Raw genomic sequence first — 6,483 nt, forward strand, 5'->3', positions numbered from 1 at the left:
CCCAACCAGTCTACATGTGCTTTGTAGACTTGGAGAAGGCATTCGACCGTGTCCCTCGGGAAGTCCTGTGGGGAGTGCTCAGAGAGTACCTTGGAGTCTTGTTCACGAGTGAGGGAAGAGTGGATCGTGAGATCGACAGGCGGATCGGTGCGGCGTCTTCAGTAATGCGGACGCTGTATCGATCCGTTGTGGTGAAGAAGGAGCTGAGCCGGAAGGCAAAGCTCTCAATTTACCGGTCGATCTACGTTCCCATCCTCACCTATGGTCATGAGCTTTGGGTTATGACCGAAAGGACAAGATCACGGGTACAAGCGGCCGAAATGAGTTTCCTCCGCCGGGTGGCGGGGCTCTCCCTTAGAGATAGGGTGAGAAGCTCTGTCAAAGCTCAAAGTAAAGCCGCTGCTCCTCCACATCGAGAGGAGCCAGATGAGGTGGTTCGGGCATCTGGTCAGGATGCCACCCGAGCGCCTCCCTAGGGAGGTGTTTAGGGCATGTCCGACCGGTAGGAGGCCACGAGGAAGACCCAGGACACGTTGGGAAGACTATGTCTCCCGGCTGGCCTGGGAACGCCTCGGGATCCCCCGGGAGGAGCTGGACGAAGTGGCTGGGGAGAGGGAAGTCTGGGCTTCCCTGCTTAGGCTGCTGCCCCCGCGACCCGACCTCGGATAAGCGGAAGAAGATGGATGGATGGATGGAATAGATCTGAAGTTGATGTAGACTCCAGAGATTTAAGCGTTAAATATAAAATGTATGTATGCCCTGACACACCATTATCATCATTTCATGACCGAAGCAAAACACTTTTTACACTTTTATACTGAAATAAATACACCCACAACTTATTAAAGAGAAACATAGAAAAAAGTACCAGCAGTGGTAAAGTTTAGGTCCATGAAGGAAAGAAGAAAGTGAATTAATGTTTAGAACTGAATACATTTACATATGCATACAAATGTGTTTTCTTTTTTTATTATTTATTTTAATGAATTAAGTAATGTTTATGACAACCTTTTTCCAAAACACAATATAGAATGTGAGATATAACAGGATAATGCATACGTTAATCTTTTTTTTTCAAAACGCGTACAAAAAAGTGGGACCCCAAAAATGTACTGTGGGATCCCATTTTTATGACTTGATGGGGTCCATGGGACCCCACTTTGAAAATTCCTAGCGCCAACACTGCTGTCAACAGAGGAGAAAAAATGCTTTATTTAAATAAATATATTATTTATGTAGCAAGTTCGAGTCATTGGCAAATTTTCACCTAGTCCCGGCCTTGGCGTGCTGCCCGCCTTGGCACGCATATATCTGTCCTCTTTTTGGGATTTCAGAATATAATAACTGGGATTTATATAGCGCTTTTCTAAGTACCCAAAGTCGCTTTACATGTAGAACCCATCAATCGTTCACACCTGGTGGTGGTAAGCTACTTTCATAGCCACAGCTGCCCTGGGGTAGACTGACAGTCTACCCCAGGGCAGCTGGGGTAGACTAAGCCATAACTTAGAATATGGTCAGCCTATCTAAGTATTTATTTTTGATAACCAAAAAAATACAAGAATATTGATGAATGCAGTAAATAATACAAATGGAAATAAAGTGGCAGACCACATAAAATGATGTGGTGGACCACTTGAAATAAAATGACGAACCACATAAAATGATGTGGTTGACCACATAAAAAGGACATGGCAGGCCACATAAATAATGTGGCGGACCACATAAAATGATGTGGTTGACCACATAAAAATGACATGGCGGGCCACATAAGTAATGTGGTGAAATGTGGCGGGCCACATAAAATCATGTGCGGAACACATAAAAGGATGGGTGAACCACATAAAATATTGTGGCGGACCACATAAAATGATGTGACGGACCACTTGAAATAAAACGACGGGCCATACAAAATGATGTGGTGAGCCACGTAAAATGATGTGGCTGACCAAAAAAAATTACACATAAAATAACGTGGCGAAAAATGTGGTGAACACTTCCTAAAACAATGTGGCAAGCCACACTGAATAAATGATGTGCGGACCACATAAAATGACGAGTGAGCCACATCAAATGAACTGGCTGACCACATAAAAATGACTTGGCGGCCCACATAAATGATGTGGTGAAATGGCGGACCACCTACTCAGTGGCCTAGTACCTACTCAGTGGCCAAGTGGTTAGAGTGTCCGCCCTGAGATCGGTAGGTTGTGAGTTCAAACCCCGGCCGAGTCATACCAAAGACTATAAAAATGGGACCCATTACCTCCCTGCTTGGCATTCAGCATCAAGGGTTGGAATTGGGGGTTAAATCACCAAAAATGATTCCTGGGCGCGGCCACCGCTGCTGCTCACTGCTCCCCTCACCTCCCAGGGGGTGATCAAGGGTGATGGGTCAAATGCAGAGAATAATTTCGCCACACCTAGTGTGTGTGACAATCATTGGTACTTTAACTTTTGACTTTAACTTTTAACATAAAATAATGTGCGGACTACATAAAAGGATGGGTGAGTCACATAAAATATTGTGGCGGACCACTTGAAATAAAATGACGAACTACATAAAATTATGTGGTTGACCACATCAAAATGACATGGCGGGCCACATAAATAATGCGGTGAAATGTGGCGGGCCACATAAAATAATGTGCGGACCACAGAAAAGGATGGGTGAGCCACATAAAATATTGTGGCGGACCACTTTAAATAAAACGACGGGCCATATAAAATGATGTGGTTGACCACATAAAAATTACATGACAGGCCACATAAATAATGTGGCGGACCACATAAAATTATGTGGCAGACCACATAAATAGTGTGGTGAAATGTGGCAGGCCACGTAAAATAATATGGCGGACCACATAAAATAATGTGCGGTCCACATAAAAGGATGGCTGAGCCACATAAAGTATTGTGGCGGACCACTTGAAATAAAATGACGGGCCATATAAAATGATGTGGCGGACCACGTGAAATAAAATGACGAACCACATAAAATGATGTGGTTGACCACATAAAAAGGATATGGCAGGTCACATAAATAACGTGGCGGACCACATAAAATTATGTGGTTGACCACATAAAAATGACATGGCAGGCCACATAAATAATGTGGTGAAATGTGGCGGGCCACATAAAATCATGTGCGGACCACATAAAAGGATGGGTGAACCACAGAAAATATTGTGGCGGACCACATAAAATGATGTGACGGACCACTTGAAATAAAATGACGGGCCATACAAAATTATGTGGTGAGCCATGTAAAATGAAAAAAATTACACATAAAATAATGTGGCGAAAAATGTGGTGAAAAAATTCCTAAAACAATATGGCAAGCCACACTGAATGATGTAGCAGGCCACAAAAAATAATATGCCGGACCACATTAAATGATGTGCGGACCACATAAAATGACGAGTGAGCCACATCAAATGATCTGGCTGACCACATAAAAATGACATGGCGGCCCACATAAATGATGTGGTGAAATGGCGGACCACATAAAATAATGTGCGGACTACATAAAAGGATGGGTGAGCCACATAAAATATTGTGGCGGACCACTTGAAATAAAATGAGGAACCACATAAAATGATGTGGTTGACCACATCAAAATGACATGGCGGGCCACATAAATAATGCGGTGAAATGTGGCGGGCCACATAAAATAATGTGCCGACCACAGAAAAGGATGGGTGAGCCACATAAAATATTGTGGCGGACCACATAAAATGATGTGGCGGAACACTTTAAATAAAATGACGGACCATGTAAAATGATGTGGTTGACCACATAAAAATTACATGACAGCCCACATAAATAATGTGGCAGACCACATAAAATGATGTGGCTGACCACATAAATAGTGTGGTGAAATGTGGCGGGCCACATAAAATAATATGGCGGACCACTTGAAATAAAATGACGGGCCATATAAAATGATGTGGTGAGCCACGTAAAATGATGTGGCTGACCCCAAAAAAATTACACATAAAATAATGTGGTGAACATTTCCTAAAACGATGTGGCAAGCCACACTGAATGATGTAGCAGGCCACCAAAAATAATATCCGGACCACATAAAATGATGAGTGAGCCACGTAAAATTATGTGGCTGACCACGTTAAAATAAAAAAATGACGGCCCACATAAAATGATGTGGTGAGCCTTATAAAATGATGTGGCGGACGACATAAAAAATGGGGTGGACCACTTAAAGTGATGGGTGAGCCACATAAAATAATGTGGCCGACCACATAAAATAATGTGGCCGACCACCTAAAATGATGTGGCGGGCCACATAAATTGATGCAGCGGGCAATGTGAAAAGTATGGTGGATCACATAAAATAATCTGGCGAGCCACATCAATAGCTGACCACTTGAAATAAAATGACGGACTACATAAATAATGGGGCGGACCTCATAAAGTGATGGGTGAGCCACATAAAATAATGTGCCCGACCACTTAAAATGATGTGGCGGGCCACTTAAAACGAAGCGGCGGGCCACATAAAATGATGTGGCGGTCCACGTAAACTGACGTGGCGGGCCACATAAATGATGCGGCGGGCTACACAATAACATGAATAATAATGAACAAGCATGAAGTCTACGCCCCCTCAGCAAAGTGCTCACCTACCTGTCTTCACGCATCATCAAAATGTAATTAATCTTATTTTATTTTAATTCCATTCTATAGTGGCAAACTTCTTTTTACACTTGTTAGCCAGTCAATTATGTCAACATGCTACAGAAAAATGCCCTTTACACTAATTTCACTGTTTTTTATGTGGCACTAATTTGACCCTGGAACAGATGTCTTCAATTCCCAGTGCTTGTTATTGGGAATGAGTTTTTAAATGCGTAAGAAATAGAAGTAAGTGTTGCAATGATTTGCTGCTCTGCAGAGTAAGCCTGGCCTGGAGCTGCAGAAGAAGATTAGGCTGGTCGGACGGTAGGAGAGGATCATGCAGACGTAAGTAGCACGCTAGCCGAGTGGTGATTTTGTAGTTCTTCTCTGTGGAGAGCATCATTTCTTTCTTTTGTGCAACAACACAGTGGTGTGTGTCACTTGATGTCTAATCAACATGGCGGCACTGCGCTTCATCTTCATCCACTCTACTGTTGCAGCAGAGAGAGAGCCATGGCCGGCATGAATTATCGGTGAGGGATTAGGCTGCCATGAGCACACAGTAGGAGACAATGAAGCGGGGGTGAACAGGCTAAATGGGATTTATGCTTTCATTTCAAACGCTTAGCATAATGAACCTGCGCCAGTTTCATATTAATATTTCAAGTCTTTATGGAGCGTAGCAGCCTAAATGCCTCTAAGAATGTACTTACTGTGTGGTGAGTCCTTTAATGGGGCCTTCCTTCTTTCAGAGTGTATTAGTGACTTTGCAGTCTTCTGTCTCTAATATTGAAGGAATCATATAACGATTATGTTTATTAGAAATACAACCTTTCAATGTATGCTGGGGTATTAAGGGAGGGAGGAATAGCACATGGGAATATGTCTCCATAAAGGTAGAACAGAATACATTGTGCACACAATTATTAGGTAAGTCCTCTCCTCCCCTCCAAAGTCTTTGAAGCTGTATAGACTTGAATGCTAATTGGATGTAAACATATCTGGTGATGTCCATGTATGTAATGAGGAAGGGTGTGGTCCAAGGACATAAACACCCTACATCACAGGTGCCAGAATCAAGGTGTGGGGACCAAATCAGGTTTAAAGCGGCCCTCCATATCATTTTATGTGGTCCGCCACGTCATTTAAAATGTCCCGCTATGTCATTTAAATGGCATGCCACATTATTTTGTGTGTATCGCCACTTCATTTAAGATAGCCTGCCACGTCATTTAAATGGCTTGACAGTCATTTCAGATCACATCATTTAATGTAGCCTTTCATATCATTTTATTTGGTCTGCCACATCATTCAAAGTGTCCTGTCACATCATTTAAATGGCATGCCACATCATTTAAAGTTGTCCGTCACATAATTTAAAGTGTCCCGCAACGTCATTTAAAGGACCATCCATCCATCCATCTTCTTCCGCTTATCCGAGGTCGGGTCGCGGGGGCAGCAGCCTAAGCAGGGAAGCCCAGACTTTCCTCTCCCCAGCCACTGCCACATCATTTAAATGGCTTTACAGTCATTTCAGATGGTCCGCCACATAATTTTATGGAGACTTTCATATCATTTTATCTGGTACGCCACATCATTTAAAGTGTACCGCTACATCACTGAAATGGCATGCCACACCATTTAAAGTGGTCCGCCACATAATTCAAAGTGTCCCATCACGTCATTTAAGTGGCATGCCACATCATTTAAAGTTGTCCGCCACATAATGGAAAGTGTACCGCAACATCATTTAAATGACCTGCCACATCATTTAAATGGCTTGACAGTCACTTCAGATGGTCCGCCACTTCATTTAATGTAGCCTTTCATATCATTTTATCTGGT

At 42.9% G+C, this 6,483-nt stretch overlaps 1 protein-coding gene across 3 annotated transcripts in view; it reads left to right on the forward strand.

Annotated features, from left to right (window-relative positions):
- The window catches only part of egln2 (egl-9 family hypoxia-inducible factor 2), a 46,369-nt gene extending 40,923 nt beyond the window's left edge, over positions 1-5,446 (forward strand). For 2 of the 3 annotated variants that reach the window (XM_061972921.2, XM_061972920.2), the window contains one exon: positions 4,916-5,446. The gene's annotated coding sequence lies outside the window, so the exon portion shown is untranslated. The remainder of the gene's footprint in view (positions 1-4,915) is intronic. The other variant, XM_072915004.1, reaches the window with a different exon arrangement.
- Positions 5,447-6,483: the final 1,037 nt, after the last annotated feature.

This window comes from Nerophis lumbriciformis, linkage group LG17 (genome assembly GCF_033978685.3).
Source record: "Nerophis lumbriciformis linkage group LG17, RoL_Nlum_v2.1, whole genome shotgun sequence".
NCBI classification, from domain to species: domain Eukaryota; kingdom Metazoa; phylum Chordata; class Actinopteri; order Syngnathiformes; family Syngnathidae; genus Nerophis; species Nerophis lumbriciformis.